This window comes from Cavia porcellus, unplaced genomic scaffold (assembly GCF_034190915.1).
Source record: "Cavia porcellus strain 051 isolate PalLab524CR breed Dunkin Hartley unplaced genomic scaffold, mCavPor4.1 scaffold_6, whole genome shotgun sequence".
Classification (NCBI taxonomy): Eukaryota; Metazoa; Chordata; class Mammalia; order Rodentia; family Caviidae; genus Cavia; species Cavia porcellus.
Window position 1 is genome coordinate 61,503,505 of NW_026947489.1, and position 25,174 is coordinate 61,528,678.

General features: G+C 51.5%; 1 protein-coding gene and 1 long non-coding RNA gene across 10 annotated transcripts in view; one reads left to right on the top strand and one right to left on the bottom strand.

Moving 5' to 3' along the window:
• Ptprn2 (protein tyrosine phosphatase receptor type N2) overlaps positions 1 to 25,174 on the bottom strand; it is a 542,085-nt gene that overhangs the window by 91,925 nt on the left and 424,986 nt on the right. The gene's annotated exons all lie outside the window — the stretch shown is intronic.
• LOC106027656 (uncharacterized) lies at positions 1,614 to 12,062 on the top strand. Of its 4 annotated transcripts, none has more exons than XR_002791160.2 (9): positions 1,640 to 2,362; positions 3,168 to 3,331; positions 3,496 to 3,645; positions 4,207 to 4,398; positions 4,725 to 4,849; positions 7,161 to 7,267; positions 7,361 to 7,674; positions 10,230 to 10,354; positions 10,619 to 12,062. It is a non-coding gene; the product is annotated as an uncharacterized LOC106027656 (long non-coding RNA). The 4 variants fall into 4 exon arrangements; XR_010048145.1 differs by lacking the exon at positions 7,361 to 7,674 and having other exon boundaries at positions 1,653 to 2,362; positions 10,619 to 10,859; positions 11,607 to 12,062; XR_010048144.1 differs by having other exon boundaries at positions 1,614 to 2,362; positions 7,361 to 10,354.

Below are 25,174 nucleotides of genomic sequence, written 5' to 3' on the forward strand. Positions count from 1 at the left end.
GATTTCGGCCAGTTTAGAGGAACTCTCAGACACTCCACAGCCAGGAGACTCCCACAACCCAGCAGGAACCAGTGAACTTAGGTTGGCAAAGGATGCCTGTGGGGGTTGAGGGGTTGGGGATGTGACCGAAGGACAGCAGAACCATGTGCAACTCAGCCTTCTCCGGGAGCCTTCAGGTTGTCCTTTGCGGGATGTGCTGGACACAACCACCCCGACAGCAACCCATCTTGCTTGCCCCGAGGCCAGCCTGGAGCACTATAAGCTTATTGCAGAGGACCCAGAAAGTTGGGAATCTTAGGCTCCAGGTCAATGCTGTCCAGATTTTCACCCCTAAATCTGGGGTTTGAAGGCTACCTAGGGAGCCAAGAAGCAGAGCAGTGTTCCAACTACATCACACTGTAGGCACGGAAAAATGAAGCCTTCCTCCAAACTGCCCGACTCAGAAGTTTCTCTGGTTCCACTGGTCAGGCACACCTCGTGGGGGGCGGACACAGGGTCCCTCAGTGGGAGGGGACCCGATTGCTCCCAGGTGCTCCCCCACGCTGGAAGTTCGGAGCCCCCCCTTACTTCCTCAAAGCCCACTCATTCTCTAACTCCCTGCCCGAGATTCCTGGATGGGGGAGGTGCTCCCGGACCCTGCTAAGAGAGTGAAGAGCGCCCCAAAATGCATGGGAAGGAAAATGCCCCATGCTGCTCCTCTCCACGCAGGCTGCTCCTCCATCCTTGGTGTCCACCTCCTTTCCCACGCCTCTCCCCATATCCCTGCCGAACCACCACTGGCCCATCACCCTTTTATCTCTGGTCCAAACTGCTCCAGTGGCCAGCAAAGCGGGACATAGGCTGGGAGCGGCGCGCGGAGAAGCGGGCAGGCCGCGGTCCAGCCTCCTCGGACTGGAGGGCAAGAGGTCTTGCCGCGCAGGCGGGGGCCACCCCCTCCCACTCTGTGTGCAGAAGGGCTGCCTCTGCGGGCTCAGCCTCGACACTTATCCCAGCCCCACTTGAAGAAGCCTGTGGACTCGGATCTTCCGTTCACCGAGCCTTTGACAGGTGTTCCTCGCGAGTCAGTTTACCCCTGAACCGGGTGCGATGCTCGCCCGGGTCGCCCATCTGAGCCGCCACGCACAATCTCCACCCTCTTTCCAGTTCCACGCCCTTCCATCTCGTGCCCGGTGATCCTGGGGGGTCCCCCTCCTGCTTCCTCCAGCTCCCATCCCCGCCCTAGAGCCTCTCCCCTCTCCGAGGGCTCACGGGCCGCTCCACCCAGTGTCCATGGGGGTGGGCACCCCTGGTTACCTGCAGCTCGGTGGGAGCCGGGAGACCCAGCGGGAGGAAGTGGGGGCGAGTGCCCGAGCGAACGGCCTCGGGGCGCAGTGGCCGCTGGCCACAGCGGCGCCATCATCACAGCTAGCCGCTTCCCTGTGCTGGAGCCACCGATGAGCCAGCCCATCCTGCTTCTGACCACAAACTTCTCGGAGGCCGGTGGAGACAAAGGTGCCGTGAGTCGCAGCTCTAGCGGCGGCGGCACCGCTCGGAGCCCGCGGGCGCACGCAGCTCTGGCGCGGCCTCTCCGCGCGGCTCTGCGTGCTCCGCCTCAGCCCGGCCCCCCGGCTAGGCGCGTGGGACCGGACGCGGCGGGCGCGAGAGGGCGCAGGCCGGGCGCGGGACAGTCCCCTTAGGGCTGCCGGTCGCGCGCAGTTCCAACCTGCGCGGCCGGCGCGCCCCGCCTTATATCCGGCCCGGCGCGCACCCGGCCGGCGGTGGCGCGGCTCGCAGCCCAGCCACCGGTTGCTATAGCGATGTCCCCCCCCCCCACATGTTGCTGACAGCAATTGGCTAAGGGGCTGCGGCTCTCCGAATACCCTCTCCCGCCCGAGACTATGAATGGACATCGGTGTTGTCAGTCACGGGTACCGCGCCGCATCCAGGTCCTTGCAGGGCTTTCTTTCTACTTTCATTCTTGATTCCTACTTCATCCTGGGCAAGTTCAGGGTAACATCTGGGAGCCATGGAGGAGGGCTCTGGCAAGAAAAGTCAGCTAGAATGGCCCTACTGTGACCTTCGGTTATGTGAGGGGTAGGTGGGGGTGTTGAAAGTTGCAGGAGAAAAATTCGCGGCCAATCTTTCAAGCCGTTTTAATTTTGCGGTGGGAGTCTTTATGCTCCCTTTCCAAATTGAAGCAGGTCAGTTCCTCGGGGAACCCCTCCCCTGGTTGCAGGCCTCGGATGTGCATAGAAAGTGCATGGAGTCCGGGAACTGAGGCTTTGCAGACGGTCTGCGAGCTGCCAACTCAAAAGCTGGAAGTAGTCGGTGGCGAAAACCTAGGAATCCGAGCCATGTCCTTACTCTGTTCTCCTCAGCCCAGGTAATAACCCGGGCCTGAACCACTGCTCTCGTGGGACGGGCAGAAAGCGTCACAAGACCTCTTTTCTAGTCGCTCTAGCCTCCAGCGGCGCCTTGGCGCGGGTCACACAGCACCCTGTAACAGGGCTTCTCAGGTCTTCTCCAGGGAGCCGCGCTCCCCTGCCCTCCCCATCTCCCTCCTCAAGCCCCTGGTCACAGCTACAGGTTGCTGCACCCCCGCGCGCGGAACCCCCGCGGACCCCCGTGGTGCGGCCCAAGCCAGGAGTTGGAACCCAACATCTGTGCGCACAATGCGCTCTCCAAGGCCCACAGCTGCAGGAACAAGGGGAAGAAAGGAAGGAGCGGGGGAGCAGATCCTGTCACATGCAGATGACAGTTTGTGGAGGGCTCTTTAGTGACTCCTTTTCTGGAAGCCCTGGCGCCCTCCTCCCAGTCCCCTCTCTTGCCGCCTCCCCTTTGTTCCTCGCGTTCGGGACAGCTGGAGACGATGGCCGAACCACCCCTCGGTCTCCTGGTCGCGCCCCTCCCGCACTTGCCGGCCGTCCCCTCGGGCAACACGCTGCCCCCACCGGGCTGTTCCGGGAGGGGCTGCACTGCCTGGTCCTCCACTCCAGCTCCGCCCAGGACCTGCCTGCGCCAAAGCCTGGGCTTCGAGCCCCTCTCCTGGAAACCGCATCCACCCAGCGGAGCCGGCGAGCATGGCCCGGGCAGGGTTGCAGGCACGGACCAGTCTTGCCGAGCCCGCCTCTCGGCAGCGCAGCGCATTCCGGGGACTCCACTTTCACTTTTATTTCTCTTATTTATAGGGCTGGGAGTGCAGTCTCATAGTCCAAGGGCACGCGGTGGTGCACGGGCCACGGTCCGCAGAGGTAGGAGGAGAAGGCCTAAGGTGCCAACCTCAGACCTACTGGGGCTGGAAGAGGCCAAGGGGAGAAGGAAGCCTTGCCCTTACATCTAGAGGCCCGTAGAGGTAAGTCACCTAGGCCTTGTAGTCCTCCCAAGGACAGGCCCTGCAGATCCGCGGCGAGGCAACCCAGGTGGACAGAGGGACGCAGATGTGCCCACACGCCCTTGCGCTCTGAGCATCCCGGCTGGCAGAGTCTAGCGGCAGCGGTCCCTGTCCCTTCCTGCCAGGATCCTCATCACGGCTGTGGCCAACCAGTGCTCTGAGCCTTGGAGACCCCCCGCCAGCCTCTCGCTGCAGGCCCGGCCCAGGACAGAGGACAGGGAGGGGAGAGGAGGTGGCGTGCAAGGGGAGCCCGGGCAGGAGGAGAGGCAGATTGGGTAAGTACTGGGCGGGGAGCTAGGCCTGCAGGAGCAGACCTGCGCCCTCAGCCTGGCTGGCAACGGGCCCTCCATAGCAACGGCTTGCGTGTGCCAGTGTGCGCGTGTTTGTGTGTGCGCCAGAGAATGCGTGTGGTGAGGAACCTGACCCTTCCTGTCTCCTGGGGTGTAGAGGCTGAAAAGGTTCGCACAATCCTTGGTTTGTGAGGCTGAAAAGGATCGCATAGTCCTGAGACCGAGGATTCTCCTCCAGCATGGGAGCCTCAGCTTTCCAGGCCAGCGGATGGCGCCCTAGGGTCCGGGATCCCTTGTTGACCTGGGGTGGGGACTTGCCCAGCTCAAGCTTAGTTTCAGGGTTCCTGGCCTCTCTCCAGGCCCTCTTGCTGCATCTGTGGATCTGGGGCACGTGGAGTGGTGTGGCCTGAGAGCTTGAGGTCAGGCCAGGAATGTGCATAGCCTGGAGGCTCCCCAGGCCGTAGAGTGGCTGAGCTGAAACAGCCTGGAGGAGGTCCCCAGAGGAGGGTGGCTGCAGGTCGCTTAGTCTGTTCCCTCCTCCTCCAGTGGAAGAGACCTTCATAACGACATGGGATGACCTGTGTCCTGCCCTTCAGTCTCAGAGGACCCTCTCTGGGAATACCTGGCTGTCATCTCTAGAGTCCTAGAGCCACTGAACACAGGCTGAAGTCCAGAGTAGAGCCTGCAGCTCCAGGCCAGATGGCCAGCTTTGTCTTCTTTACAGACGTGATGTGACAAGTAAGGAAAGAATTATTTCAGGTAGTTTTCCGTAATCCCAAGGTACCCTGCTTCCAATGCCAAAGCTCCACATGCCAGATTGGCTCTGAACTGAAAACCCCAGTCTTTCCAACAGGTGGAGGAAGGATGGGTGTGGAGATGGCTCAGTGTAAGCTGGATTTTAGTCACTTTCAAAAAAATGAGATGGCTTTAAAGGCACCATATAGGCATTCATAGAAAAGTACATTTTCCCCCATGGACACTCTGGCATTCCCTGTGATGGGCAGTGACCTCTCTTGGACAGCCCTGATCCAAAACCCCCAATTTTCCATGGACTCCACCTCCAGGATTCTGCTTGACCCACCCCATGCTGGTCAGTTCCCAAGGCAAAAGATATGCTTCAAGGAATTCAGGAAAAGAAGCATTTGTACATTTCAGTGTGGATCCTTTTAGCCTGCTGCTCCAGACACAGGTAAGCTAAGCCACCAGATTCTCATTCTGTTTAACTTTAAATTCCTTTCTCATTTTTGGGACAGGAAAAATATTTCTTTTAATTCAAGAAAAATACTCTGGAAAAGTTTCTTGGCCATCATGATTTAGCTATCTTGAAGAATTTTTAAATGTTTTGGCCAGGAGGCCCTAGACTTCATTTAATAATAAATATGAATCTACAACATTTTGATAACATTTCTGAAAAATTTCAACATGATACAAAAGATTTCTGAAGCATGTTGATTGAAATCATTTATATATGACAAACAAGCACATAATTCATGCAGAAGTTAGGGTTGCTTGGCTGATGAATAAAAAAAATCTGGTATTTGTAGAATTTCCCAAGACTCATAAAATGCCTAAACAATGTAAGTAGTTTAAAATGATTTGCTGATTCCTGCTAATTCTTCTTTTAAAGTGTATTTCACATTTGTCATGTGTAAAAACTAATGTGCTGTGATAAGAATCTCATTTTCAATTTAGGGAACAATGGACTGGTTGGTAGAGATTACACATTTCAGTGATTAAAATAAATCTCCAGTGTTCTCAATTATCAAAGAAAACCTATTTTTAAGCAAAATAGAGATCAGCTGTCATGGGAAATATGATTATTATAAAGCAAAATACTTTCAGGAACTTAAAATGATATGGCAAGGTAGCAAATAGTTTTAAAAATCTTTGAAAATGCTTGATTTGATGAAATCCTAAGCCAGTTTTGTTTTTAAAATAACAGTAATGTATATAACTACAGTTCACCAACTGTATTTCAAATACTTTGGATTTAGAAATCCATTTATAAAATGATGTAAAATTACAATTTAAAAATAGAACTAGATCTTTGTAAACATTATAGCATTCTTCAAATTTCTACTAAGCAGAATAACAGTTGGTAGTAACGAGGAGCGAGTGTTGGAAAGCAAGGTGTTCCAATCGGTCACCCTTCTAGGGACATCAGTAATTGGCGCTGAGAATACTTAAGAAGATATTGGCATAGTTATTTCGGAGGACTCTAAACTGAAATTCATCAGCTGTCAGTAAATAGCTATTTCTTACGGCCTCTTCCCGGGTGAATATGAGGTGGCTGTGAGAAGCCAGCCCCCCGCAGTTGGACTGAAGGAGAGGATGCATGTCTTGTGGAGCCTTGCGGCCACCCTGCAGGCCCTGACCCAAGTTTGTCCCTTGTGCACTTGGCTTGCAGCCAGGGCAGAGTCCCAGCATAAAGATTTCTGCAGCCAGAACATACTGCTATTAAATCAAGGTCTTAGTATTAAAGTTCACTGGAATTGAAAAATACTGAATTTATTTGCTCAAATATTTTTCTTCATTAAAAATGTGAATTCTTCATCCAAAACAAAAATGCAAGCCCCCTTTTTTTGTTTTGAGAAGAATGATAAGTGTAACCCAGCTTTTGTCATTAGCACGCAAGTTGGCTCATATTCTGAAAGATCTAAAGTTTTTTTTTTAAATCCAAAAATAGAAACTCTATTATGAGATATAGTTGCTGTTCCCCCAGTGACTTAACGTGATTACGTGAAACCACATCCTTAAAAACCAAAAATCTGCTTTAGCATTTTTACCAACATTTTTATGCATGATTTATGCTTGATAGGTTGGTTAACAAACATTCTGGACTTTTTTAGACTTTCTTTTTTTAAACTTCAACCGTGTAATTCAAAGGACAAGAGAAGTCTCGATGTCTTGTTATTACTAGCTTTGTCCATTCACCGTAGTATTCTAAAAAACAAAACAAAACAAAACAAAATTCTCCGGGAGGCTGAGGCAGGAGAACTGCAAGTTCTAGCCCATCTTGGGCAACTTAGAGACTCTGAGATCTTGTCCCAAAATAAAAATAAACAAACAAATAAAAATGGGCTGGGGATGCAGCTTAGTGCAAAGGCCCTGGGTTCAATCACCAGCACCACAAAACTATACAAAGCAACAACAGAAAACTAGGCTTTTCTAAGCAGAACTGTTTTCCTGGAGTTCATCTATCTTTCAGTCTACCTCTTTGTAAAGATCTAGCCTGTATTATTCACAAACAGTGCTCTAAAGCATGTGCTTCAGAGTCGGTGTTCAGGTTAGTGTATATGTTTTGTGTTCATGACCAGACTGTATCCCTTACAAAGTTTAGCTAAGACTCCTTGATTGAACATTGGCAGAAAGACTCTCCTTGCTGGGGCAGGAAGCTGACTTTTTTGAAAGTGGTTAAGTGATGCCATTGTGTTTCAGTGAAGGGAAACAAGATGCGGCGTGAAATAGTATTTCCACTTATCTCTGTTTTTTGGTTAAAGGCTCTTTGGATGCATCTTGTCACTTACAAGCTACTGGCCTACTATAATTGTCTGAAAACAGTCTTTCCCCTGAATTGCACTGGAATTAACAGTAGAGCGACAAGCAGGTAAATGTTTGTTTCATGATTACATTGCTTGGCGATGCGCTGTTCCCATCGCCCCTCAGGTAGGGCTGATGTACATTTTAATGCACGAAATAGGCTCTGAATGAAAGGACAGCGGCTGCCCCCAGAGCTCAACTCGGTACTAGGCTCCGAGCGAAGGTGTCACAGGAAGTGCTGCTCCTGCCCGTGTTGTGAGTGATTGTGTAAGCGTTTAGGGGGATGTGAACGAAGACTCAGGGGCAGTCGGTTGGCCTGTGTGCAGAGGACAGATTTGCCATAGCTCTACACAGTCAATCACGGTTATTCAGAGTACCACACAAATTCACACACAATGCGACAGCAGCCAGATGGAAACAGCAGCTTTTCGTCCTCGGAAGCAGCCTGATGTGTGCTGGTGTCTACAAGGGAAGGTGGGTGTGGCCATAGCCTGACCTGGGCGCCTCTGTGTCCTGGGCCCTCCGGACACCTGGTGGGTCATCTCATTGGGGCACATACCCTGCAGCTTTGCCCCAGCATTTCTGAGATGCCCACTTGGAATTATCTTCACAGGGACTCAAACTATACTCTATTCTTTTGCTTCTGATTCCTCCAAACTGGATAATTTAATCAGCCATTGATTTCTCTTTTTCCCAGTGATTTAAAAAAAAAAAACAAACCTCTGGTTGAGAATATGTTTTTAAAGGGCCATTTTAACAGCCCGAGGCTGGTGTGTTGTGTAGTGTGGCAGTAGGGTATGCCCTTTTGGGGTACGTGCAGGATGCCAACACCTGTAGTCTACCATCATCAGAATGGAATCGTGACTTCCTCCACTGGGTTCCCAGTTTCCATGGTTACAGTCTCTCTGTCTTCTGTGTCTCTGGGGTGAGGCTTGAGACTTTCCTGTCCTTTGTCCTCTCTCCTACTAGATCCTGCCACTTTCTCAGGGTGCCACTGTCCTCATTCCGAGCCCTGCCAGTGTTGAGGCATTGGCCAGGTGGCCCCGGTGTCTCCTTCCACATCCATTTGACCAGCATCCTCCCTCCTTGAGATTTTGGCACCTCTCTCCAGACCCTTAGAGTGTCCCCACTCCTGGTCCCCTTTCCCTCAGCCTGGGGAAGGCTATGTAACTTTCCCTCCCTGTCACTTGCAGAGCTGGTCACTGAGCTTCCTGCTAGTGTTATTGTCCTAGAGGGACCCATGAGAATCTGACTGCTAACGACATGTTGTTTCCCCTGTATGCAATGAAGTTTTCATCCATACTTGCTTTCTGCCCTCAATCTCCCTGATCAACTGCTCCACAGATATCAAATATAAAATGCTAGCAATAAACAGTCACAAGTCTTCAGTTATGCACTTGCCTGCTACCGAGCCCTGTCCTGCCCTGGGTGGGAATCATGCCTGGTCCACACAGGCGGGATGTCTACATTGTGTGCCCATGGGTCACTCTGAGCTGTCTCTTAACAGATCAGCTGCTGCAGAGCCTTAGGGCTTGTACTTTGTGACAGCCCCCAACACACAAGGGCAGCAATTCAGGAAAGCTTCTCTTCAATGCAATACGATTGGTTATAAGATCTATGTTTCTGAAAATGTTTGATGTACTTCACTTATCAATAATTAGAGATGTTTTCAAATCCCCTATCATGATAAATATTTTGACTTCCTGTAATCTTATCAATTTTTACTTTATACACTTTAAAGTTATGTTAGAAGAGGGGGGAAGGAAGGAGAGGTGGGAAGGGGAAGTAAGAGGAACTGAGATGCATCACACACACGCACCACCTCTTCACAGTGACTGTGATCATTCATTACGGTCTGCAAAGGCGGACTGATGAAAAAAAACTTTAAAGTTCAAAACAGCAGCAACAACAAAAGCCAAAGAGAAGCCATACAGTGTGTTCTCCAGGTGAAAAGGCGGAGGTGCTCAAGTATGGGCGAGGAAAAAATCATACAAGGTCACCACGATCCCTGGTAAGCACGACACAGGAGGATGTTCAGTTGAGGCAGCGCCCTTGGCAGGTGAGGGGGCCACTGTGCAGGACCCCTGCCCACACATGTGCAGAACCCACACGCCTGTGTCCCCGCACTGCGCACACCTCCTTGGCATGGAGGAGTTGGACTGGAACATGCATCCCTGTACTTTTTTTGTTTCTGTCTCTCAAAGGCCAGGGATCTGTGTACTGAGAAACTGAAAAGAAAACGAAATCTTTTTTTTTGTCTTTTTCTTTTTTATCGGTACCGGGGATTGAACTCATGACTGCCTGCTTTCAAGGCAGGCGCTTATGCCGCTGAGCTAAACTTCCAGCCCCATGAAAACAAAATCTTTCAAGCTGGTCAGTGCTGGAGCCACAGCAACCACACACACAGATACCTGTGCAAACACATGCATGACACACACATTTCTTACTGGCAAGGACTCTGCTTTCAGCCGCAGGTTCAGGCCAGCACAGGGTGGTGTGGGCTCCCTGGTGTCCAGTGGGTCCTCCAGGCAATCTCAGAACTGGCATTATTATTTCAGTGATAATTCAGTGTAGTAACTGACTTTGAGCAAGGTGAGGGCTTTGATCCTTGGTCTTCTATGTGATGTGTCCTGGGTGTCTCTCCTTTCCCTTGCTCAGCTGCTGGCCCTTCCTGTGCAGATCCTGGAGTCACACAGTACAGACCTGTCTCACACCCTGGCCTCCCCATAGGAGCACGGGATCTCCAGGACAGCACAAGCTCTGCCTGGCTGGGTGGCACTGGAAAGTTCCCAGCTGTTCCCTTCAGCGTGTTCTGCGTGATAACGACAGAGCAAAGCCACACTGCTCTCAGCCCCATCTCACCTTTTTATCAGCTCCTGTATTTATCCCAAGGCACCCTGGCCTCTGCCTCTTGCTGGCCTACAGGAGCCCAGACAGTGGCTTCTGCCCCACCTGACCCTCAGCTGTGGGTGGGTGCTGGTGTCTGCCTTGCAAATAGCTTTCCCTTCCTCTGTAATCTCCATCCACAGTGCAGCAAGTACTCTAAAGCATCACTACGGTGGGGCACAAGTGCCTCTGAAGGTCCCTTCTGTCTGCATTGGGCACGATGGCCTCTGTTGCTCCCATCACTGTCAGCCCTGGGCTAGTGTGGCTGGTGAGTTCTTCTGTCTTCTTTCTGTTGCCACTCATATACTAGGGTACCCAGGCAGCCCCTTGTGGAGTTTGCAGAAGGTTCAGCTCTTGTCTGTCCTTTGTCAACTGTGGGCCTGTGCCTCAGTTTCTTTATCTGCAAAAGGGGCTTGTTGTGAACAGGAAGTGGCAGGTAGAATGTCCAGAAGAGCATGTGGCTGTGGTCAAACCAGAGTATGGCTGCTACTAATGGCTATGGTCACCTGCATCTGCTGCATCTCACGTTTAGGATCAACGCTGAAGCTCTGATGATGATGGCACCAGTCGACAAAGAGCAGAAGTCACCAGAGCAGAAGATGGTCCCAGCGGGGATGTCCACTAGCCTGGGGTGGCTGGAGCCAGGTCTCCTGTGTTCCCCTTAGGCATGCCTCGTCTCCTCAGGGCCTGAGGGAGGAGCTCCAGTTCCCTTGAGAAAGGGCAGGACAGCTGGAGACAGACTCCAGCTCATGAGTTTGTTGTGGTCGACAGAGGTGATTCCACTGCTTGCCTGAACATGTGTTTCTTCTCAGCACTGACATGTGCTAAACTCTTGCATGTCCTCTCTGTGTGTGTGTGTGTGTGTGTGTGTGTGTGTGTGTGTGTGTGTGCATGTGTGCAGTTGAGAACAACTTTCACATCAGAAGCCCTCTTGCAATGATTTGGCCCTGATCACATAATCTGTGTAGAGTGCTGGGCTCCACATTTATCTGTATGCATGGGGATCTCCCCAAATCCATGTGAGCCCAAGAGGATTGAGGTGTTGGGGAACCTGCTGGAGGCTGTGCAGGCCGCAGTACAGGTGCTCCCTGGGATCACTCTGACCAGTGTTTTCCACTGAAGAGAACTGTGTCAACCCAAAACCACCGTGGCTCCTGCTATGGGACCTGAGCTCTGTTAGGTCAGCCCCAGCATGCATCGTTGTCCTACACACACATGTGCACACACACACACACACACACATCCTGTGCCACACTCAGAGACTGGACCGTCACTGTACTGATTCCACTGAGGAATGCTGCAGAGCACTCTTAATGTGTGCTCACCAAGCACTGTCCACAGTGGAATCACCAACTATCCTGCACCAGGACGGCCTGGAGAGGCAAACTCCTTGTGGGTCTTGTCTGATAGTGGCAGATGTCCCCCCAGAGGTGGTGACCTATGTGGCAGAGCAGGGACACCACAAGAAGAAAGACTGCATGCGGGGCTGGTGGCAAAAGCCTTGCCTCTCATCCTCTTAGCACAAGGCCTGGCCCCTGAAGCTGAGCTTCCAGCTGCAGAGCAAGTGGCCAGCGCATCCAGAATGCTAGAGACAGAGCCGGATGAGCAGCCACCCAGCACCCTGGCCGAGAGCGGGAGTAATAACAACTCCTGTATTCCCACTGGAGTCACCGTGGCTGGCCCAGCTTCACGTGCCTGAACTTCTACAGAATCATGTAAGATCGTTGGAAGCGATCTCTTCCTTTCTGTGTTTTAAGGCAGTTTAGTGTTCCACGTGTAAGGCCCAGCACTGACGGCGCCTGTGATTGATAATTCTCTCCGTGGGACTTATAGGTTCATAAAGCAAAGAATGTAATCTAATCACCCATAGGTACATGATTTCTTTATCCCTCCTATCAGACGTAATATGGGTCATAGTCACAATTTAATAACAGCCCAAGTAGGGCTCAATAAAATTTACCATTAAGAGCTGAAAATGTTCTCCCATTTATTTCCCTGCCAGAGCCTGGCTGCCACACAGGGTTTGGATGGAGATTAATGTCACCTGAGAACTGACGCGCTGCCAGGGTGACAGGAGCCACGTGGGCTCAATGCTGGGATCTGGATGTACAAACAGAGGAGGGTGTTGGGGGCTGTGCTCTCCATCTAGGGGTGCAGCTGGCTGGGATAGGCTACCCATAACTGAGGCTGCTTGGCTGTCATCATGTCTGCTGGGGGCAGCGGTGCTCCCTAGCCTCCAGCAGGAGAGGACATGTGTGTCACGGCTAACTATGATCCTTCTTGCAACCTGTGTGCAGCAACCCCTACGGGCTGTACTGTTTGAGATGAATTGTCTAATTTTATTTCCAAGGAGGTCACAAAGGTGATTTGACCTCTCACAGCCCTTTAGCCCCTCTTTTGTGGAAATCACCAAGAGCAGCACAAGTTGCACAAAGTGACCATCCTTGTGCACATCTACAGCTGGTGACTGGAGATACAGACAGCACAGGACAAAAGAGGGGCTCCCTCACCTCCAGGGGGGTCTGAGAGACTCCAGCCTGGAGATGGCACTATGCCAACACTCCTCAGGTGAGGAGAGCCAGGCTTTTTAGATGTGGCCCCTGGTGGTGCAGGCCCAGGGGTTGCAGAGGATAAGACGCATGTGTGGAAATAGCCGGGCAAGACACATGAGGGCGATGAGCTAAGACTGCAACCCATGGAGACACAGGGAGCACAGGAGGAAAGGAACACGCATGAAAACAGGATTCGGCAGGACCCGGGGTTCTACCTCAGTCAGCACTGTGGAGGGAAAACTCGTGTGAGACAGGAATGCCTGCAAAGCATGGTGCTGGAGGACGAAGGAGTGCAAAGTGTGATGCTTGAGAGGAGTGTGTGTAAAGAGTGATTTGGGGGCTGGGGATTTAGCTCAGCGGCATAAGCGCCTGCCTTGCAAGCAGGCAGTCGTGAGTTCGATCCCCGGTACCAATAAAAAGGAAAAACTCAAAAAAAAAAAAAAAAAAAAGTGATTCAGGGAGGGGTGTGTGCGAAGCATGATTCTGGGGGAGGAGTGTGTGTGAAGTGTGATGTAATGCTGGGAGTTGAGCTGTGCGAAGTGTGATGCTGGGGCAGCAGAGTGTGCAAAGTGTGATGCTGGGGGAGCAGAGTGTGCAAAGCCTGATGTTGGAGACAGGAAGAGCATCCTGGCCCCAGACAGCTCTGGTGTAAGGGTGAAGGTGCACAGGTGTCTGTCAAAATGGTGCTCATTGGTGCATGTGGACTCTGTGGCCTGTGTCACCCTCCCAGCACTGAGAGTCTAGCACATTGGCCATGTGATGCTGTTCTATGGTGGCTGCACTCAAGCCTCTGTGGACCTTGGCTTGGAGGAGGCGGCTATGTCTGAGATGAGGCCACTCTGGGATGTCAGAGGGAACAGGACATGAGAAGGGAGTGAGACTACTGTCAAGACAGAGGACTTGGGCCCCACCCTGAGGTCATTTCAGCAGTATCCACAGGCCAGGGACCCTAGGGCTGCAGGACGCAGTCTGAGGATGACCTTCCCCACTTGCCCACCCAGTCTACACCTGCTTGCTGGAACCTTCTGGACAAATGTGCCATAGCTCTCATGTGGGAACAGTGTCTCAAGCTTACTGAAGTCTCTCCTCACAGCCCACAGGGTCATGCTGGTGCAGACTGCAGCTATCAGCCCAGCATTCCTGTCTTTCTGTCAGGGCTTGGACTTCGTCTCTATCTCCCAGCTCGCTGCAGCAGCCGGAGCTTCCTACTGGAACCCAGGCTGGGCCCTAAGTAGTGCGGGAACTTGAGTGCAGGGCTCGAGCAGTGGCCTTGGGGAGATGAAACGTGCTGATGAGAGGAGTCTGGATGCAAAGCCTGGTGCCACACCCTAGCCTGTAGGGATGAGGGGACATCCCTAGACCCTGAGGCGGTCAGTTTGGTGGCGGAGCACTCTGTCCAGAGGGCAGGGCCCTCTGGGAGCTGGACAGTGGCTTCAAGGGGACCTTTTCACCCTAAAGGACATCAGGCACTTCAGAAATAGTGAGCTGCTGCCTTATCCGAGAGCATTTCTACCTCACTTGACTTCTCATCACTTTGGCGGGCCTCTTGCCTATGTTTTTTTCTCAGGTAAGGAAAATATCCAGTGTGTCCAGCAAGTCCACAGTGACAGCTTACATGCATTTCTTTGGCTGCCGCAGTGCACTAAGGGGACACAGGTCCTGTGCACATGAAGCCAGGCCTGACTGAGAGGTGGCTGTATGGAAAGCGTGGCATGAGGTGTGTGTGGGGTGTGTGATGTGCGAGTCATGTGTGTGGATGTAAGCCTGAGGTGTGCATGGAATTCATCGTGTGTGATGTGTGCATGTGGACACGTACCTTGGAATGTGGGTGTGAGGTATGTGTAATATGTGTGTAATATGAGGGGTGTGAGGTGTATGTGTGGTGTATTTGTGGTGTGTGTACCGCATGGTGTGGTGTACATGGAACATGCAGTACATGGCATGTGTGTGTAATACGTGGTATGTTTGGTATGGAGCTTGAGTTTTGTGTTTTAAAGAAGTCAGATGTGTGGGTTACTCATGGAAGTCCCTCAAGTCTGAGAACACCCATGGAGCTTTTGGATGGAACTGCGTCTGCTCATGGTGCTGTGATAGGCCTCTCCCCCAGGTCTGCAGATGGTGACCCTCTTTGGGGACAGGGCCTTCAAGAAGTGATCTAGCACTTGTGTGCTAGATCCTATGTGACCATGTCATTGTGAGAAGGGAACACAGTGGTCCTAGCCCCATGTGCGACTGTTTGCTACTCTGTTCTAATTTCTGTCCCTACCCATGGTCTCAGTCCAAGCTCAATAGTGGCCATGAAGTGTCACACCAGGAGTGCTCAAGAGCAGAGCACATGGTGGGACTGAGTTTTGACCTCCCAGCATAATGGGCTGCACACAGCTGCTCTCCGGACTGTGACTGCCATTCATGGCCCTAGCCCTGCACACCAGCCCATGGAGAAGACACAAGACCAAAGCCACCACGTTCAGTCATTGCTGTGACCGGGTGTCCTCATGCTGCCTGCTGGCAGTTGCATCTTGGACGAAGAGATGAAGGAAGGGGCTTCACACTCTATGACTTACAGCTGTCACTGATTCCTGTCCCCTCCTTTCTGCTCTGATGGTTTTGAGGTGACAAATGTTGTTGTGTGAGCTCAGCCCGCTGTGCACCTCCAGCCCTGCCAAACCAAACTGTGCTATGGAAATCAGAACCCATGGGTGCTTCTCAATGAGGTGGCTGCAGTGCCATGGCTGCCTGCCTCATTTAAGTGAGTCTGTGGTATGGGGCGAGGGTGGGGGCTGCAAGAGTGGTGACTCCAGTAAACTCAGAAGCTGCTCCATATAACTTCCATGGAGCAAATCATTCCAGCGGTTTTCTCCCTTGGAAGATCCATACCCTAACCCTTCCTGAGGTCAGGGCCTGCAGGCAGGGTGGGCACACAGCCTCGTCAGGACCCAGCCATGGTGAGACTGCCCAGGACACAGCATTCCCACAGTCCATCTGGGCTCCCACCTGTCCCCTTTGCTTTGAGCAGATGAAGGTCTGCTGTGTCAGATGACCTTTCCCTAAGAGCATGCACCTGAAGGCTGGGAGAGAAATGTGAGGGGGCAGGGTAGGTCACCCTGGAACATGTGATGCCTAGGCAGGCCACTCCATGTGACTCAAGGACACCAGGATGTTGGCCTTCCTCCTGTGGTGATCCTGTGAGTGCTATGAAAGGAGGGTGCAGAGACAGGCAGCTGCTGTGCTCCTAGCAGGGGGACAAGGCTGTGTTAGCCTTGTGCATACCCAAGTGCTGCCAAAAGGCTGGTCTGACCTTAACTGCCAGGTGATCAGCATTGCCTAGGGCAAGATCACAATGTTCCTGTCATCGCTGTCAACAACCCTCCAGAAGCAGATGACAGGGATTCTAGGATACCTCACCTACGCTAGACCCAGCAGGAGGAAATACCCTGCAATCTATGTGGAGTCAGAGGCCCAGTGTCCTCCACCAGAGGTGCCTATGTGTTCACATACTCCTCCGAGACAAAGAGCAGAGGCCATCTGTCCTAGGAGGCACCAGATGCTTGGGGTGGTGACAACTGACAGGTTATGTCTTTCAGGGGTGTTATTAGTGCTATGATCTAACTTAGCTCTTTCTCCTTTTCCCCCAACTCAGCCCTTGTTTGCGATACCCACTGTATCTAAACTGGAAGTGAAAACCAAGACTTCTGGGATCCTAAAGGAGTCATGGGACTTGAAACTCTGGCTGTCCTTTTAGGTGATGCCCATAGGATAAGGAGAGATGCTAGCACCCTGAGAGAACCTCTGTCTGGCAGGATATCTCTGGGTGTCCACTTATGGATGAGACATGGATGAAGACACAGACAGGAAGTGATCATCTACACATATCCCTCACTTCCACCAGAGGATGCATATTGGCGGCCGTACCTGGCTGCTTGATAGGCACCTGCATTCAGTCCTGAGCCCCAAGGCGGAAGCAGGGTTGCCAGGGAGTAAGCAAGTGATAGCCCAGCCCCTAGGGTTGGTGCCCCAGCACTACCAATATCCTTCTGCAGGAGAGGTGAGCCTAGAAGGGCTGGGGACACATTGGAGGTCCTAAGCATGATGTCTTTGAGCTGACCCTGGCTTGGCCCTCTCTCTGACTGCCATGCTGTCTTCTAAACCCAGGCCTTTTCCTGCAGCTGGTACCTCCTCATGGGTCATCTGCCATCGACACACAGCTGTGCATCACTTTACCCCAGTGAACCCCAGCCTGACTTCTCCAGTGGAATGGCAGCCAGGTGGCTGGAAAGTTGAGCAGCCCACATCTTGCAGGTATCTGCCCACCTTCCCTCTGCAGCTCAGGAGCACTGCTGTCAGGAGCAAGGGCCTGGGCTACTGAACGAAGACAGTGCCTGCCCTCATGCCACCCTGAGGTGCTGGTGTGGAGCCGTATGCAGTGTCCTTCCGGCAGCGGTGGTGCACGTGGCCACCTGCTTACATCCCTGCTCTGTGGGCCGTAGGCCCCAAGCTGCCTCCCCCAACTCCACAGCTCAGATCTGAGGAGGGAAGGCTTTGTCCTTAGAATTTCTGTGGGTGGCCTTGCCATGGTGATGGCTTTTTTTTACCCTATTATAAATGACTTTTTGCAATTTTGCATAAGCCATTAGACAGGGGGGAGGAGGCTACAGGCAATAAATAAATACGCAATAAATGTTGGATTTGCAAAGATGATAAAATCTGACTAATTTGGATGAATGTGGCAAATGCATGTAGAGTTTCTCAACTACCAGCTAATTCTACAAATAATCGCTCGTAGGAGAGGCTATTTTTAAAACAATTCATTTTCTCCTCTTTCATGTCAATGAAATAAAACAAGGGATTAATGAATGCATCCTTTAAGCACAAACTTCTCTGGGACACATGGCAGGAACAGACTGGGCTGGATTCGGTGATTATTGCAAGGTGGCTCTGAAGGGCTCAGGTGGCAAATGCCCTGCCCTGTGCCTCCCAGCTTCTCTGGGCTACTTGTTCCAAGCAGGAACAAGGCTGCCCTGCATGAATGCTGGGCTGCTCTGTGACGTGCAGAGTGCTAAGGTCACAGACACTCGTCCCGGGCCACAGCTGCTCCCGCTGGCCTCTACTGTGTGGTAGGTGCAGACCCTGATAACCATAGACCCCAGGTCTGCTCGATCCCGTGAGTGCCCTCCTGTTGCAGGGCACCCCTTGTCTCTGCTCAGGCCTTGCCCTGTAGGGTCTTGGAAAAGGGTCACATCAGTGCCTCTGCTGGACCGGCGGTTCAGTTCTGCAGCCTGAGCCAGATCTGTGCTCCGTGGCATGAGATTGTTCTCCCTGAGCTGGACATACCTTTGATCCCCCCTGGTAGCTTTGAGTCCTGGGGTCCCTTGTGGCTTGGGGTCACAAGTGCCCACTTGCTACCTGTTGGTCAAGTTGCCAGTGCCTCAGTCCTTCCAGGCTACTATGCCAGGTGTCTGCGGGTGTGATGGCCTTAGTCTCCAGCCCATCAACAGGGACCAGAATTGGGGACAGCAGGTGCCCTGGAGCCCCCCTCTTCAGGCCTCAGAAATGCCACAGGCCTCTGCTCTGGAACCCCAAGAAATGGTACTCCCTGCTTTCCCCATATAAGCCTTCCTCCACACTGGAGGTGGGCTCAGGCAAGGCTGGTTGGGGGTGCACCACCCCTTTCTTAGAAGTGTAGAAGCCCCTTCCAGCTGCTCTTGGGCGTCAGCATTTAGGAGCTTTTGCTACTACAAAAGCTGAAATGACATCATCCTGTAGTCCTCAGGAGCAGCCAGAGTGAGCCTTTCCCAGAGAGAGAGAGGGTCTGATCCAAAAGAGCTACTTCAGGAGGAGCAGGCAGGGCCAGAAGAAGAGGGAAGGCCTTCAAAATCTCTCTCCAAGATACCTTCAGTCCTTTACCTCCTGAGAGTACTCTATTTGCCTCCTTCTTTCCCTAAAGGCTGCAGGAGTTTACACCTAACTGGACCAAGAGAGTGTGACCAGAAAGGCTACACATCAGCTAATGAAGTCATCAAACTCCTTTTGGGTCCTTACTATTTACATGGCCCTGTGATCACTACAGTAGGGACCATAAACCCACTTGTGGTGGAATCTATGACCCTAGCACTCGGGAGGCTGAGGCAGGGGATCATTGATTTCTAGGCCAGGCTGGACTGTATGATGAGCTCAAGACCAGCCTGAGTAAGGACTTCACCCAAAAAACAGACAAACAGAAAGGTGAGTGAAAATGGCCCACTGTCAGGATCTCCTTGTCATAATTCCAGGCAGCCTCGTCACAACTCCAGGGGTGAGACAGGGAGTAGACGCTGTGAGAGAGAAGTGTAGCTGAGTCCTGCCTGGAAGTCCCCTCAGTCTGCTTGCAGCCACAGCACAGGCACCACCCATGTCCCAAGCCAACCTCCACCGCGTCCTCTGTGCCTCTTATCTTAGCCCATCCGGTCCCTTGTATCTCTTTATGTTGGTACCGGAAACCAAACGCAGGACCCTGAGCTTGCCACTCAGGCACTTGGGCTGCTGAGCTACCTCCTGATTTATCCTTATGCATCTCCCTCCTCAGCAGCTCACTGGCTCCCCACGGAGGAGGCTGCCAGCCCCCTGGAAATTCCACGTTTTATAGATACCGATCTAAGGTTACCTGGCACAGGGCACACAGTAACCGGTCCTCAGAGGGGGCTCTGACTAAAGGCGAGATGCGAAGAAGCTGCAGGCGCAAAAGGGCTTGAGAGACTGAGTTCCTGGTTACGGATGCAGCAAATGTCCTCCACTCAGTCACAGACTTCAGAGCTTTGCTCAAGCTGAAAATCTTCAGGATGGATGTATCCAGACTGGCTATAGTTTACTAAGACCAGGCTGCCCACACCCGCACTGTACTTACAGCGCTCAGTCATACATGGCCTGAAAACCTTCACTTTATCTTGTTATCGATAAGTGAGACATGGCAATTATAGGGTATTTTAAGAAATCTGAAGGGTGGGAATATTAACCATCAGGGTGGAGCATCTTCTGACTACTGTTGGAGCCAGAGCCCTTGGTTCCATTTCTGTTTCCAAACTAAATATGGTATATTACAGATGAATTTACCTTTCGTGAGTGATGACTTTTTTTATACATAATTATTTTATAGTAAATTAAAAGGTATGCTTTGCATGCTAAAACAAACAGTTGATATTTGGTTTTATTCGCTATAAATATTTCAAAGATCATATTAAATAAATTTTGTAATGTTTAAAAATGTACAAATCTGAAGTAAAACTCCCTTTTATTAAACATGACCTGCTTGTTTTCCATATACTATAAAAAATTAGCTGACTTTAAAAATATCTGTTCAGAAAAGACAAAGTGAAGACTCCATGCAGAACGGTGCAGGAGAGGGTGGGCATCTGCCTGCAGGGCTGCAAGGCTGGCCAGCATGCAGGAGACAGCGCAGACTCTCGGAAGCACACATAGGGAAGAGCTTCCTAGCCCTGGGGTCTGGTGACGATGTAGAAATGCACTCAAAGCACAGGCACCGCAAGAAACAAGCAGATAAACCTGGTTTTGTCAAACTGCATCCAAGGACACGAGGAAAGAGTCAAAAGGCAAAAGTCTCCCAGGACAGGAGAAGTTACTTTCAAATCACACATCTGACAAGGAGTGAACATCCACGACTTACACAGAATTCCTAAAACTCCAAAGGCACAACATTCGACCCCACCCAAAGTGGGGCAAGGGTGTGAATCAACATTTCTTCAAAAATAGACACAGCTGGCCACTAAACATGTGCAAAGATGCTCAGATCACTTCTTGTAAGGGAAACGTACATCAATTAGAGTGAGCCCTGCCTCACACCCATGAGGACAGGATCCACGGAAATACGGAACGTAGCCAAGTGCTTGAGAGGCTGTGGGAAGCTGGAAGCGTTGGGCACTATTGCTGGGAGGTGCAGTGGTACAGACACCATGGAAAACAGCGAGACTTTCTCAAAAGCACTGACCATGGGATTACCATGGGCCCTAGCAATTGCACCTCTATACATCTCCACAAGCATTGAAAGCAGGGACCCCAACAGATTCCTGCACACTGAGTTCACAGCAGCACAACTCCCAACAGTCAAGAGGTGGAAGTCATTCAACTGCTCCCGTGTAGATGAACAGAGAAATGAGGTGTGGCCCATCTGCACTGTGGAAGTCCATTTGGCCCCCAAAAGGAAGCACGCTCTGATACCAGCCACAACACAGTGCTTAGTAAGATTCGCTGGCCATAAATAGCTGCCAAATTCAAAGCAGCAGGAGGCAGCACAGGGGTTGACAGGCGCCAGGGTGGAAGTAGGGTATTGGTATTTCATGGGGAAAGAGCTCTAGTTCAGGAAGATGATGAAATTTTGGTGATTGGTAGTGGCAATGGCTGAACAGCATGTGAATCTGCTTATGCCACCAAACTATACACTGAAAAGTGGCCAGGCTGGTTCAGCTTATTTTGTGCAGTTCACTGTCATTAACCAAGGGGATGCAGGGCACTGGGTGGCACTTAGAAAAGGACTCGACGGCCGCAAATGTTGTGAGACTGGGAAGTAAGGGAGCAGTGAGTCCAGAGCAGTGACTCCCATGGCCAGGTTTGGCCTGGGACTGCAGCAAGTGGGGTCTGCCCTGGCCTAGGCCCAGAAGCTCCCCTGTTTCTCCTTACTGCATCCTCAGCCTGTGGAGCTCTGGCAGGGTTCTGATTCCTCTGTCTGCACCTGGAGATCCCACATGCTTGGAGGGCCTGGGCGCTCTGCATGGAGGCTGGGGAGGGACAGAAGGTGCCCATCTGCCAGTGTGATGAACAATCATAACACCACCCCTGTGACAGCATTTAGAGACCTTCCTGGTAGAGTCACCTGGCCTCTTGCCCTGGGGAGCAGGTCTGCCACACAGCCAGAGGACCCCTGTGGTCAGTGGGGACAGGGGCTGTGGGAGCCTTTGTTGGAAAGCAACCAGCTCTACAACTAGGAATGCAAGGACACTTCCCTGGTGTGAGGGTTGGGAACCAGAGAAGCCTATAGTCCCCACTATGGGGTCACGTGGTGCCTTTTAGTTCGGCAGACAAAACAGCTTTAAAGTTCAAGGCTCATTCAAATTGGATTTCAGAAACACAAAGTCTTAAACATTTGTACCCAACTAAGGGATTATACTCTTATCTGTCCGCAGAAAGGCTTTTGAAGAGGTGGGGAAAAAAGGTAGCTCAAATTTTAAATTGGGTCCTCAAAACTTGCTTGTCTGTGGCTCTTTCCTAGGGCTGGCTGCCTATTATCAAAAGGTAAAATGTCTCAGACTATTGAAAAAGGGATTTGCATAAATTGCTTTCACCTGCTTCTTATATGAGGTTAATGAAATTGGAACAGAAAGGAGTGGATTCCAAGCCAGAGCAGCCTCAGTCCCCCAGAAGGCACCGTTGTGAGCCACAGGCTCTGTTAGGAGGCCCCTCCTTTAGGGGGCAGAGGCCACACCCCAAATCCTCTCCTGGGCCCAGGATCTACGTGGTTACTGGTCCCTATCCTCTGGTCCCCTTGCCACAACTAAGCCCCAACATGAAGAGGCCTTGAAGATACAGGACTCTAGGTGTCACCTGGACTCTGACTCTGGGCAGAAAGAACAGAGTCAATGACTACCTTGATGCACGAACTTTTTTGGACAGAGCCTTATTAAATACAGTAGAGTATGTAATGTATCCATGGGTCCTCTTAGAATTTTCACATGTTTAAAGGAAGAAGAAATGTAAAACATACTCACTTTGCTGTGTATCTGGGAGGTGCCCAGAGCCCTGCTGGGCCTTATAAAACCCACAAGTGGGTTTGTTGGGTGCAGCTCTGGCTCTGATGCTTTGGGTTTCTTGGGGAAAAATTCTCTGATGTCAAACTGGGGTGAGAGGGCTGAGGGTATCTTCACACCTCCCTTCCACACATGGATGGAGCACTGGAAGGCAGCCTGGGCTTTGCAGGTCCAGAGTCCAGTCTAACTCCCAAGATGCAAGCGCAGCTGCAGCTCACTGTCCTGTGGCCCTTGGCTCGCATGCCACCTCGCTGTTCTGCCTCTCCCAGCTTCTCTATCCCTACCTCCCCTGTCTTTGACCTGTGCCCTGCTCAAAGAGAAGATGGTCCATGGGGCTCTGGGCTGCTCCAGCCCTGGTGAGGTCTGATGTCTACCTGGCCTGCCCCACCCCCAACACTGGCAGTGCCCTCTGCTGTTCTCCACCCCTGTGTTCCCACATCCTGTGTTCCTTAGCTCTGTTCTGCTTGGTGGCCCACAGCAGGCAAACTCACTGGGTTATGTGCGATGCCACGTAACACACGCAGCACCCAAGAGCAAACCTATATAAACTTCTTCATTCTCTTGAAAATATCCAAAGACAGTGACCTATATGCTGGAGGCCGAGGCAGAAAGATCAAGATTTCAAGCCCAGCTGGAAGAGCTTGTTTCAAACTAAAAACTCAAACATAAAAAGGGCCAGCAATGCAGCTCAGTGCTAAGACCCTGGGTTCAATCCCCAGAGCAGTGTAGAATCAATATGAGACTCATCTGTAAACTTTGATCACCTCCTATTTTGCAGGGGAGAACGTCCAAAACCCAGCAGGGGTCTGAAGCCATAGGTAGCACCAAAACCCTGCATACATCATGTTTTGTCCTATTCATGCATTCCTACAACAAAGTTTAGTCGATAAATCAGGCATTGAAAGAGAGTCACAGTAAAACAATACAGAACAGGCATGATGCACTGTCTTGTGATGGTTCGTCTTGACTGTCACTTCCTGGGCTTGTGAGGCACCATGCAGGTTAGTAAAGTGCTGTTCTGGGTAGGTATGGACAGTTGTAGGGTGGAACCTTGGGGACTATGTCGAGTCTCCAGTGGTCCTTTCCCCTCTAACCTTTTCTTTTCCTGATTCCTGTTTGCCATGAGGAGAAGAGCTGTTTTTCCCCACGCCCTTCCGCCATGTTGTCCTTCTGCCATTTTGCCCTTCTGCCTTGATTCTTGGCCTGGCCATAGGCCTAAAGCAATGGACTGAAACTATGACCAGAATAAGCTTTTCCTTCTTTAAGTTGTTTATGTCAAGTATTTGGTCACAATAGCAAAAGTTGACTAAAGCAGTCACAAAGGTCCTCGAAGTTTAAGGAGCATATTTCTGGAATTTTCCATTTAATTCTGGTCCATGGTTGACCAAAGTAACTGGAGCCTGAGAATGCAAATGGCAGGCAGGCGAGGTCACTGCTCTGACAGCTGCCAGTGGGCCTTGCTGTGTCTCTAGATGACACCCACTGTGGGAAGGTCACTCCTCCCCTTGGTGGGCTCTCAGCTGGATGCTCCCAGGCCTGGCTCACTGGTATCATTCACTCTGGCTATGAATGATCTACCTCCTGTGTTCCTCTCCACTTTGCTTTCTGTCCTGTCAGGCAGATAACACTCGCCTCCAGGCTGGTCCTGCCATCTCCCCATGCATGTGCATTCCTCTCAGTGAATGTCAGCCACACACCTTCCCCCAGATGGGCTGCCCACGCACACACACATGCGTCATACACCACACACTGCCACCACTGTTCCCACTCTCGGGTTAATCCCATGACTCCTGTCTTGCCAGCTGGTCTCAGCCTTCCCTATTCCTGCCAGGTTATTGTGTGAAGCAATGCCCTCAGGGGAGACAAGTTTTCTTAGGACAGCATTGTCAAGTGAGGCTGGTCTGAGAATCCCTCTGCCACTTCTGGGGGGCCCTGTGTCCCTGTCACAGGGACCCCTGGAGTCGCCAGCCCCTTACCACACCGTGCATGTCTGTGACTGCACTGCTGCAATGGCTTCGTTTGCATCTCCCCATCTTAGACAGCGCTGGCCGACCTTGCCTACTGTCAGAGCACCCTGCCCTCATGTCACTGCCTCTGCCAAACCTGCTCTGAGCTCTCCAGAGAGGAATGGCCTGCCTCTTTAGCACCTGTGACAGTGTGACCGTATTGCATCACAGCTACCTGCTTGCAGTGGGGACTGTGCAGCTGCTGGAGCAGCACCTGGGGTCACAGACACGCAGTAAAGAGTCCCTGAAAGGATGATAAATGAGCTAAGGATCCTCCTCCAGGACAGGGACCACCTTCCCACAAGTGGAACCCCTAACCCATGCTCACACCAGTCACACAATGGGCAAGTAGTCAACACCCCATAAACACTGGCTCCATGAGAATGCAATCTGGTCTTTTTTTGAAAAAGATTCACACACCACTTCAGTGCCATGCACACTTCCCTAAGTGTGCTAAAACACTGTGGTGAATCTCAGCTTTTTGCTTTTGTACAAGACAGAAAGGGGAAGGCAAACTTTCAACATCTCCCCTTCCCAGAGATGTACAAATATTTTAACAACATCCAGTGACTAACCAGTGATTCAGCCAAGATTCCCAGAATAAACAAAATTCTATTCTTAACTCTGCTCTGATCTTACTCAAGTGTTACCAAGCTATGCTTACATCTGGCACGAAGCTGTGTTGCCTGGGCTTTGCAACGATGATGACCCAGAGCCCATGCCAGAGATCACAGTTCAG